Below are 12,461 nucleotides of genomic sequence, written 5' to 3'. Positions count from 1 at the left end.
CCATAAAGTGTATTGCAGTTACTGACCTAGAACACCAAGGGGAAATGAAAAAAATCAATATTAGAGGTCAAAAAAATGCTGTGATAAGTCAGAACAGAATGTGATTATTTTCAATTTGTAAATCTGAGTTGTTTTCAAGGAGGAGGTAGCATTTTAACCCAAGCTGTGATGGATGAATATAATTTCAGTAGGCATAATGACAGAAGGGGATCTCTAAGAGAAATGCCGAAGCAAAGGCACAAAAAATACAAAAGGATGGAATATGTTTAAATAGCAGTGAGCATGATGGTATTGTTATTGTGGTAGCTCATTCCACTGTTCCATGACAGATCCTCTGGGTCGTCCTCTGATTTCAGTTGTAGATTCATTGGACAGTTGGATGTAAGTTTGCTTGGATAGCGTCCCATAGTGCCACCAGGAATACTGGGATGTTAAGGCCCCCAGAGGCAGCCCTTAACCACTGGGCATTGGGAGTCAGTAGGAATATACTCCCCCCTCCCACTCCTCAGGTGGACAATTCTGAGAGATGTCTGCACATGTCTCCAGACGTCCTGGTGGAATGGAGGCCTACAGTAGTGTCATCGACAGTGTGTCCTTAATCTTAGCTTTTCTTCTTTTGTTGTCTCCTTCTCCCTTCTACCTCATTCCTGCTTCATAGAATCCCCTCCTCCAACAAGCTCCTCATACCTATGTCCTTTTCGCAGACTCTGCTTTTGAGGATTTGCTTCCTAAAGAGGCTGCACAACATAACCAGGAACAGGAAATAGCTCAAATGGTTGGATTGTTACACAGACTCACAAGAATCAGAGATCTCAGCCAGTAATGAAGCACACGTGAGCACAAAGAGATCCAGGACTACCACTGCAGCTCTCCAGCACTTTCTAAATACACTTTGGCCCAGATTTAACAGATGACTTCTCTGAGCAATGCAAGCATTCCTCGTTTTATTGCACTTCAGGTCATTGGGCTTCACAGATATTGCTTTTTTTGTTTACAAGTTGAAGGCAAGACCCACCACCAGCAAAAAGATTACAACTCTCTGAAGGCTTAGATAATAGTTAGCATTTTTCAGCAAAAAAGTACTTTTTAAGTAAAATATGAACATTTTTTTAGACATAATGCTGTTGTGCTCACTAGACTACAGTATTATGTAACCATACCTTATATATGCACTTGGAAACCAAAAAAAAAAAAAAAAAATTGTGTGACTCGCTTTATCAAAATATTTACTTTACGACGGTGGTCTAGAGCTGAACCTGCAATATCTCCGAGGTATGCCTGTACCTAAGAGAGCAGTACCTAAGAGAAGTATCACTCACCCAAAGGGAGCTGTTACATTTATAGTTTGTGTGACATTTTCAAGGGACCCATGCCCTGAAAGTGCAGTTTCCCCATGTGCAAAATAGAGAATAAGCATACTACCTGCAGAGAAGGATTGTTCTGAGACTTAAGATAATGTCTATAGAATATGCTAAAAGCAGCTAAAGAATGGTTATTTTTCCCTCTACTGGAAATCATACTGGGTAATGATTTTCATGCCTTAGCTACTTCCATATCTCTGTATTGCACTACTAAGGCATTGACTGAATGTTAGTTGAATGAATTAATGGATCAGGAGGAAAAGCTAAATAGGAGACCATAAAGTCGAGCAATTCTTAGTAATGATGGGCTACAAAGTGAGACTGTTCATACATGGAAGAGTTTAGATTTAGATTAAATTTTATTCTCCGTGTGGATATTTAAAATTATCCAGACTGATGTCATAAAAGGAAATTGTGATACAGGTGCTAAATTGCCCAGAAACATGATAGATTGTACTAAAGGTCAATAGATGAAAAATCAGTATTGAGTAGATTTAAGGGAAAATAGATTTTAATGTTTTAAAATATTAGCATCAAAGAAATTCAAGCGCATATAAGCCACTCACTAGTCATATGCTGAGTCATACGGTGTCATGTTACATTGTTTTTCAAAGAAGAAACTTTACAAAGTATGTTCTTTGACCACAATGGAATTAAATTAAAAATCAATAGCAATGCAATATATAGAAAAGACTATACTCTTTGGAAATTAAACAGCACACTTCTAAGTATTCCAAGATCCAAAAAAGAAATCATATGGGAAATTAGAAAACATTTCAAGCTGAAAAAAAATACAACATATTAGAATTTGTGGGATGCAGGTAACATAATGCTAAGAGAAGTGTTATACTTTTAAGAGAAATGTTTAAAATTAATGATCTAACTTTTTATCCTAAGAAGCTGGTGGAGAGGGTGGGGAATGAATTAAACCAAAATAAGTAGAAGGAAATAAATAATAAAAATAAAATCAGAATCAACAAAGTTGAAAACAAAGACTAGAGAAATTTTGCTCTGGCCCCAGGTGGCTCAGTTGTTTGGGGTATCATACACCAAAAGAAAAAAAAAAAAGGTTATGAGCTCAATTCTCAGTCAGGGCATGTGCGGAGGCAACAGATTAATGTTTCTCTCTCACATTGATGTTTCTCTCTTTCTCTCGCCCTTTCTGCCTCCCTCTCTCCAAAATCAATTTTTTAAATCTTAAAAAAAAAAAATAGAGAAGTTTCACAAAGCCAGCAGTTGTTTCTTTAAAAAGAACAACTTTATAAACCATAGCAGGAATGATTATTTAAAAAAGATACAAATTATCAATGTCAGGAATGAGAGAGAGAGGATGCCCCTACAGATCCTATTGATGTTAAAAAGATAATAAAGGGGAAAATATAACTTTATGGCAATAAACTCAACAATAGCCCTATAATCTATTAAAGAATTTAATGTGTAACCAAAATCTTCCCCCAAAGAAAATTTCACACTTGAATGAATTCTGTTAACATTTAAAAAATAACTAGCACCATTGTAAACAAATTTTCCAATAAACACTTTCCAAATCACTTTATGGAACTAGCTTTTGGGGGGGTGTGAAAAAATTATTTTTCTCAGCTCCAGGTGGTAGAAAACACTAAAGTCCATGATCAGTGGTGCACGTCACTCTCCCCTGGGCCCTCCTCTGGGCACATGTAGGTTCTGAGGGCAAGTGGCTGTGGCCAATCCCATCCAAGAAGCCCCGGCCCAGATAAGGTGACTGCACCCAACTCGGACCCCCTGCAGACCCTGCTATGATCCTGAAATCTCCAAGTCCCGGGAACACATTATACAAAATGTCCAGGTCCCCCCTTCTACCTCCTGTGTTCAGGTTTGGATTCCTGGAACTGGTGCACACCCGCTGGGTGAAGCTATGGGATGGCACTTCTCTGAGGTAACAAGTGACTGGAGAGCAGGGGCTGCAGACTCCCACCCAGGCATCCCCTCACCCTGGTCTGGCCTTCAGCCACCCTCAGGTGTTGGCTGACATAGACAGCACAAGAAAATTACAGACCAATGTCCCCCATGAACATTGCTATAAACATCCTCAAAAAAAAATGCTAGCACAATTGAAACTTCTGTCAAGAATACTAGTACAAGGCTGGTTTCACATATGAAAATAAATCATATGGACAGAATAAAGGAGAAAAACAATAGGATCATCTCAATTAGGGCAGAAAAATCATTTGACAAAATATCACACCCTTTTCTGATTTAGAAAAAAAAAAACTCACAAAAAACTAGAAATAGAAGAGAACATCTTCAATTTGATAAAGGAAACTTTCATCTAACATAATATTTAATAGAAACATACTGAACACTTTCCCCCTATTACCAGGAACAAGGCAAGGTTTTGTACTCTCACCACTTCTATTTAGTATATGTTGGAGGTCCTAGCCAGCGCAGTAATGTGAGAAAAAGAAAGAAAAGGTATAAAGATTGGGAAAAACAGACGTAAAAGTCTTTATTCACTGAAGACATGGTTATTTATGTAGAAAATCTTTAGGAACCTGCAAAACAACTGTTAGTATTCAGGAGTGAATTAAGCAAGGTCACATGAAACGAGGTCTATATATAAAAATCAATGGTATTTCTATATATTAGTAACATTTGGCTGGTAATTGGTATTTTCAAATGCTTTTTCATCATGTCAGAAAACAACATACTTAGGAATAAATTTAACAAAAGATGTGCAAAACTTCTAAATTGAAAACTGTAAAGCATTGTGAAAGAAATTAAACAAGGACTAAATAAATGGAGAGATATATCATGTAAATTGATTGGGAAACTCAATATTGTTCCTCCCAAATTGATCTCTAAGTTCAGCACAATCTGAGTTAAACTCTCAACACCTTTTTTTTTTTCAATAGAAAATGATAGTGTCCTAAAATCTATATGGAAAAGCGAGAGCCAAACAAACCTTGGGGAAAAAATAAAAAACTTGAGTTTTTTTGAACTAGTTTTAATTTAAGACTTACTATAAATCTATAGTAATCAACGCAATGTGACATTGGTATAAGAATGAACAAATGGATAAGTAAAACAAATGGATCAGTACAGTCCAGAAATAGATCCACACATACTAGTATGTATGTATAGTCAATTGATTTTCAACAAAGTACCAATGCATTTCAATGAGGAAAGGGAAGTCTCTAACAATCGTGCTGTGATGACTGGTTAAACATACAGAAAGAAATAGACCCACACACAAAACTACCTCACATAGTACACAAATTGATTAAAGATGGATCATAGACTAACTATAAAAACTAAAACTATAAAGATCTGGAAAGAAATAGGAAAGTATTTTTGCAACTTTTGGATAGGCAAGGATTTTTTGGGACATAGGAGGCACAACTATATAAATAATGATAAACTGGATTTCATGAAAATTAAAAATGTCTGCTAATCAAAAGACATCATTAAGCAATAAGCGAAACTAGATAAATCATACATGAGTTTCTCTGTCGTATTCTTGATACTTTTCCCTAAATCAGACATTTCCAAATAAAATATTAAAAATACATACTATTAATATAATAGGCAAGAAAATATTCACAATACATATACTAATATATGACAAAGGATATGTATCCAAAATATATAAAGAACTCTTACAGTTATAATAAGAAAACAACCCAATAAAAATTGAGTAAAAAACTTAACAGATTCTTCACAAGATGAACCAGTAAATACATGTAAAAGTGTTCAATGTCCATTATTCATAAGAGAAATGAAAATAAAATCACAATGATATTCATTTCATACCCACTAGAATTGGCTAACAGTAAAGTCTGATGGCAACAAGAGTTGGTGAGGATGTGTAACCACGACAATCACTTTGGAGAACTGTATCTATAAACTTATACGTGTATCTTTCCCAATGACCCAGTAAGCCCATTCCTATTTATCAAGAGAATGAAAATACACATCCATAAGAGACTCTACAAGCATGTTCTTACAAGTTTTCATAAGAAACCAGTATTGGAAACAAATGTCCATCAATAGGAAAATAGATAAATGAATTGTTACACAGCCAGACAAGACTCAGCAATTTTAAAAAAAAAAGAACTATTGGTACATGCTACAATATGGATGAATCTCAAAAACATAATGTGATAAGTGTAAGAAGCTAGTCACAAAATAATATAGTCTACTATTACATTTATAAGAAATTGAAGAACAGATAAAACTTACCCATGATAATAGAAATCAGGAGTAAGGATTGACAACAAGGGGACAGGAAGCAACTTTCTAAGGTGATGGAAATGTTCTATATTTTGATTGGAGTGGTAATTACATATGTGCATACATTTATCAAAATACAGGAGATTAAGCAAAGAATTTATATGCATATATGCATAATCCATGGGACACAGACAGTAGTGTGGTGAAGGCCTGGGGTGGGGCAGAAATGGGACGGGGGTGAAGGGGAGGGCCAAAGGGGAAAAATCGGGGACATCCTATAATACTCTCAAGAATGAAGCTAAATAAAAAATTTTTTTAAAGATTTTACACAGAAATCTATGCATTTCAATTATACAAATTTTATCCCAATCTATATATATAAAAGCCTAATATCCAAATTGTCCCTGCGGGAGTTTGACCAGGAGACCAATCGCTTACTCTGACATGCGCTGACCACCAGCAGGCATCATGGAATGAAGAAAGGCCCCGACCAGCAGCCAGCAGCTGGGGAGGGAGGCCCAGCCAGTTCTGATTGCTGGCCAGGCCTAGGGACCCTATCTGTGCACGAATTTCGTGCACTGGGCCTCTAGTAAAGAAATAAAAGAGAACATAATTATTTTTGTCATATCCATTCATCATACTGAGTAGAATGTTGACTCTGATAGCTTCCTATTGTGAACAATCTATAATAATAAAAGTGTAATGTGCTAATTAGATTGGACAGCCAAACGACCTTCTGGACATCATTCCAGACGAAGCTGCCACAGCAGGGGCCAAGGCAGAGGCAGTTAGGGGCGATCAGGCAGGCAGGCAAGCAGTTAGAAGCAATCAGGCAGAGGGTTTAAGGGCGATGAGGCATGCAGGCAGAGTGGTTAGGGGCGATGAGGCAGGCAGGCAGAGTGGTTAGGGGCTATCAGGTAGGCAGGCAGGTGAGCAGTTAGGAGCCAGTGGTCCCGGATTGTGAGAGGGATCCTGGATTGCGAGAGGGTGCAGGCCAGGCTGAGGGACCCTCGCCCCCCATGCACAAATTTTGTGCACCGGGCCTCTAGAGAGTGTGTGTGTGTGTGTGTGTGTGTGTGTGTGTGTGTGTGTGTGTGCGCGCGCGCATGTATGTATATATCCCTAATATGCAAATAGACCAAAGGGAGCAACAGCCGAACAACCAGTCATTATGACGTGCGCTGACCACCAGGGGGTGCATGTGGACTTGGTGGGTGTTGGCAGCAGGCGGCAGAGTGCAGAACATGGCAGGCATCAGCTGCAGCGGGATGGTGGAACAGGTGAGCTGGGCTGCCAGATCAAGGCGGGGTACTGGTTGCTGTCATTAGAGTGAGCCTCTGGTGGTTACTGAAAATTCTTTACTCCCGTGCACCATGGTCTAGCCCAGTGCTTGCACCCACTGCTGGCACCAGCCCCGCTCGCACCTGAAGCCAGCGCTGGAGCCACCACTTGCATCTGCTCCCGGTGCCCGGCGCCTGTCCCAATTGCTCAGCACCATCAGCACCGATCGCCCCTGAGGGCTTCTCCACCTCCCCCTGCTCCTGAGGGGCAATCAGGGCTGGCAGCTGCCACGTGTACCCACTGACGGTGCCGACCCCAATTGCTCTGTGCCGTCAGTGGGTGCAAGCGGGAGCAGCGCCGTCAGCACATGGGAGCGGCGGCAGCAGGAGCAGGGCTGCCAGCAGATGGGAACGGGGGCCGTGGTGGGAGAGGCCAAGCAGGGGCGCAGAGGATGGGCCAAGACCTGCCCCTGTGCCCACCACAGCTTTGCAGCCCACAGTTCCTTTCAAGGCGTACACATTTGTGCACTGGGCCCCTAGTAAATTTATAAACCCCTTACCTTGGCATAACAACCCTGCATGCCTTGGCTCCTGCCTACCCTTTCTACTTCATGTCCCTCCCTTGCCTTCTAGGTGCTACCCCTGCTGGCTTTCCTGTCTGAAGTAGGTCATTTCTTCATCTTGTCTAGCTTAGTCTCTTATGTGTTTTCTTCATTGCCCTTACGATACTTGCATTTATGTTGTCTCTTTATACTTTTCCACCTGCCTTTTCCACTAGAATAGAAGCTCCAAGAGGGTAGGGGCCTTGCCTTTCTTCTTACTATTTTATTCTGCAGTGTATTCCCAGGTTGTTGCCTGGTTCAATGGGTATTTGTTGAACATGTGAATGGATGAAGGAATGAATGAATGAATGTTCTTACTGTTTTGTATATTGAGGAAATGGTATATACCCAAATGTTTCTCTGTTTGGAGTTTGATCCTTACCTAATTCAAATAAAAATTATATAATTTTATTCCTACAAGTAAAGTAAACCTTTAATAAAACTGTCTCAAATGAGTTTTTGGTTGATGCAACTAAACTTTTTGTTTGATGCATCAAACAAACTTTTTCCCCCTTTTTCTTTCCAGAACCTCTATATAGTCTTTTCTTCTATTCCATAATCAGAGCTTCTTATAGAAGAGAGCTAATAGAATTACTTCTGACAATGCTTTCCAAATATATTTGACCCTGTATTGTTAAAATGTTTGAGCATACTAACCACCTAGGTACATTTATTTATTTCAAATTATATAAATATATTACTGTACTACATATAGGACAGTAATATCCTAATATATAAAAAACCCTGGGTCTGTCACATCCACAATGACCGGAGGCTCGACCAACCGAAAGTCAATCCTGCAGTCAGTGCTGGGTTGCCACAGCAACCCAGCACTGACTGTTAGGCTGCAGGCGTGGTGACCCAGCACTGACTGCTGAAGGGGCTGCAAATCAGGCCCAGAGAGAGGCCTGAAGAGAGAAGCAGGGTCTGATCTGTAGCCTCTGTGGCAGCTGTTGATCAGCACTTGCCTCTCTCTTTCTCTACGGGCCTGGCCAGCAGCCGTGCCTCCATTTCTCTCCAGGCCTCCACTGGGGCTGCTGATCAGCCCCGCCTTTCTGAACAGGCCCCGTTGATAGGCCCAGAGACGCTGACTGGCATAGAAACCGACCAATCAGAACTAAATCTGGGTGAGGTGTGAGGAGCCAATAGCTGCCTAGGAGGCGGAGCTTTTGACACTGACTGGCATAGAAACTGACCAATCAGAACCAAATTGGCCAGCAGAAAAGGGCAGTTGGGCGCAAGATCAGGCCGGCAGGGGAGCAGTTAGGTGTTAATCAGGCCAGCAGGGGACCGGTTAGGGGGTGATCAGGCTGGCAGGCAGAAGCAGTAGGGGCAATCAGCAGTCAGACAAACGGGCAGTCGGACATCCCCTGAGGGGTCCCAGATTGGAGAGGTTGCAGGCTGGGCTGAGGGACACCCCTCCCCCCCCCCCCCCCCCCCCAGTGCACGAGTTCCATGCACTGGGCCTCTAGTATTTATATAATGAAATGTGCACAGAAATAACATTTTTAAAGGGTGGGATGAAAGATAGTTTTAGTAATTTCTTCCTGCATTGCAGTGAATAGTTGTGTAGCACCCCTAGGCCCCATAAGCACATCCCACTTTGAGCACATTGCTTTATGGCAGATATTATACAACATTTATTTATATACATCTAAGTGTAAAACTACGTAATAGTTTTGCATTTTAAACCTTATCTCTGTGGATTGAAATATTGTATTGCTTTTTAAAATTACTTTATGGCATTGTATAGTGCAGGTAGGTTAGAATTTTTAGCTTTATGGCCATAATCTGAAATTATCTCATCTAATTTTTACTGTGCTTATTCTTACCATTGTTTAATAATAGTTTTCTACAGAAAAATATGTAGAGTATCGTAGAGGAATGAAATAATGTGATTAGAAACATGGGCAGGGGAGGCAAGAAAGAGCTACAGAAAAGGCTTTGTTATAGGCCAGTTTCCCTGATGAACATAGATGCTAAAATTATCAACAAAATATTAGCAAACTAGATCCAGCAATATGTCATGATCAAGTGGGATTTATTTCAGGGATGCAAGATAGCTACATTATCCACAAATAACCAACATGATACACCACATAAACAAAATGAAGGATAAAAACCATATGATCATATCAATAGATGCAGAAAAAGCTTCTGATAAAATTCAGCACCCCATTATGATAAAAATTCAGCAGAGTTGGAATAGAGGAAACATACCTTAATGTAATAACAGCCATATATAACAAACCCACAGCCAACATCATACTCAAGGGGTAAAAACTACAAGCATTTTCCTTAAGGTCAATAACAAGCCACAGATGTCCACTTTCACCACTTTTATTCAATATAGTACTGGAAGTCCTAGCCACAGCAATCAGACAAGAAGAAAAAATAAAAGGCATCCAAATTGGAAAGGAAGAAATAAAACTGTTATTATTTGTAGATGACATGATATGTGTATAGAGATCCCTAAAGATTCCACCAGAAAACTACTAGAAGTTATAAAACAATTCCGTAAAATAGAAGGATACAAAATAAATATACATAAATCAGTTGCATTTTTACATGAATTATTTCTAATGAACTATTAGAAAGGGAAACTCAGAAAACAATCCCATTCACAACTGCTTCAAAAAGAATAAAATACTTTAGGAATAAATTTAGCCAAGGATGTAAGCGACCTGTATTTGAAAAAGTAGAAGACACTAAAGAAAGAAATTGAAGAAGAAACAAGTAAGTGGAAGCATGTACCGTATTCATGGATAGGAAAAATTAACATCATTAAAATGTCCATACTACCCAAAGCATTTATAGATTCAGTGCAATTCCAATCAAGGTACCAATGGTGTGTTTCACAGAACTAGAACAAATATTTCAAAAATTTATATGGAACCACAAAAGACCCCAAATAGCCAAAGCCATCTTGAGAAAGAAGAACAAAGTTGGAAGAATCACACTACCTGATATCAAGCTATAGTACAAGGCTATAATATTCAAAACAGCTTGCTACCGACATAAAAACAGACATATAGATCAATGGAACAGAATAGAGCTCCCAGAAATAAATCTGTACCTTTATAGTTAATTACTATTTGACAAGGAGTCAAAAACATACAATAAATGTTGTTGGGGAAATTGTACATATTTGTGCAAAAAAATGAAACTAGACCAACTCACACCATATACAAGAATAAACTCAAAATTTATTAAAGACTTAATGTTAGACTTAAAATCATAAAAATCCAAGAAGAAAATAGGCAGTAAAATCTCGGACATTTCTCATAGCAATATTTTTTTTGCTATATCTCCTTGGGTATGGGAAACAAAATAAAAGTTAATAAATGGTACTACATCAAACTAAAAAGTTTTTGTACAGCAAAGGAAATTATTAACAAAATGAAAAGATAACCCACTGAATGGGAGAACATATTTACCGATGCATCTAATAAGGGTTAATATCTAAAATTTGTAAAGAACTTATCAAACTCAACACTAAAAAATTTTAAACATGGACAAAGGGCTTGAATAGACACTTCTCCAAAGAAGACATATAGATGGCCAATAGACATATGAAAAGGTTCTCAACATCACTAGTCATCAGAGAACTGCAAAATAAGACCACTATGAGGTGTCATCACACACCTGTCATAATGGCTATCATCAATCAATAAACAAGTGTTAATGAGGATGTGGAGTAAAGGGAACCCTTACACACTGTTGGTGGTAATGCAAATTGGTGCAGCCACTGTGGAAAGGAGTGTGGAGTTACCTCAAAAATTTAAAAATGAAACTGCCTTATGATATACTTGTTCCACTTCTGAGAATTTATCTGAAGAAACCCAAAACACTAATTCGAAAGAATATATGCACCCCTATGTTCATTGCAATGTTATTTACAATAGCCAAAATTTGGACACAGCCAAGTGGATAAAGAAGCTATGGCACATTTACACAATGGAATACTACTTGGCCGTATTATAAAAAAAAAAAAGGGAAATCTTATCCTTTGTGATAGCATGGATGGAACTGGAGGGCATTATGCTAAGTGAAATAAGCTAGTCAGAAAAAGACAAGTATCATATGATTTCACTCATATGTGGAATCTAATGAACAAAATGAAAACTAACAAGCAAAATAGAGACAGACTCATAGATAGAGGCAGGCTAACAGCTGTCCAAAGGCTGGGGTCTTGCGGGGGGGCGGGGGAGGTGGAGGGATTGAGCAAAAAATAAAATACTCATAGACATGGACAACAGTTTGTTAATTGCTGGGGGGAAAAGGAGTTGGGGAAGGTGTTGGCCAGTATATGGAGTTAAGTGATGATAGAAGGAGACTTGACTTGGTGTGGTGAACCTAATACAGTGTGTAGATGATGTGTTGTGGAATTGTACACCTGAAACCTGTGTAATTTTGTTAACCAGTGTCACCCCAATAAACTGACTTAAAAGTAGAAAAGAAGGCTATGTTGACTAAAAAATAGTTAATTACACTACAAATATTTGAATTAAATATTTTCTCCTTTGGGAATTGCTAATTGTAGAAAATTAGCAGTTGGTACATGTAGACAAGGTTGCTAAAAATAGGGGGGAAATTAACTATACTCCAACAAAAAGATAGCCTTTCAGGAAGCATCAATTCTATAATATAACAGCCTGAGACAGGTTTGGAGGTTTTAAGCCTGCAGTGTTATCTCTGAGACCTAAAGGAAGCAGAACATAAAAATGAGCTGCTATCAATTTGAAGAAAACCTAATCTTTGTGATCATGGCTGTTCTCTAAATCTATTAAAGATGTTCAAATTCAGTGTCCTTGGTATCACTGCAGGTTGACCTGAATAGTGAGCAATAAACTTGCGTAGTATAATTCTGGTTTGAAGATATGTGCTTAGGAAGTGAAACCGACAGTCAGTGTTTTGTGTCTGTCTCTAAGCAGACTAACAGCCTATATAAAATGACAGGTGCATTTTTAGGGAAAGAAACCCATAATGTTTTCTTATTTAGTAGGTGA

The 12,461-nt window shown here is 38.9% G+C and overlaps 1 protein-coding gene across 4 annotated transcripts in view; it reads left to right on the top strand.

Annotated features, from left to right (window-relative positions):
* CFAP20DC (CFAP20 domain containing) overlaps positions 1–12,461 on the top strand; it is a 223,321-nt gene that overhangs the window by 71,283 nt on the left and 139,577 nt on the right. The gene's annotated exons all lie outside the window — the stretch shown is intronic.

Source organism: Cnephaeus nilssonii (genome assembly GCF_951640355.1).
Source record: "Cnephaeus nilssonii genome assembly, chromosome: 17".
In the NCBI taxonomy this organism is placed as follows: Eukaryota; Metazoa; Chordata; class Mammalia; order Chiroptera; family Vespertilionidae; genus Cnephaeus; species Cnephaeus nilssonii.
Note: the sequence above shows the minus strand (reverse complement) of the source record. Positions and strands in the feature narration are given on the sequence as shown.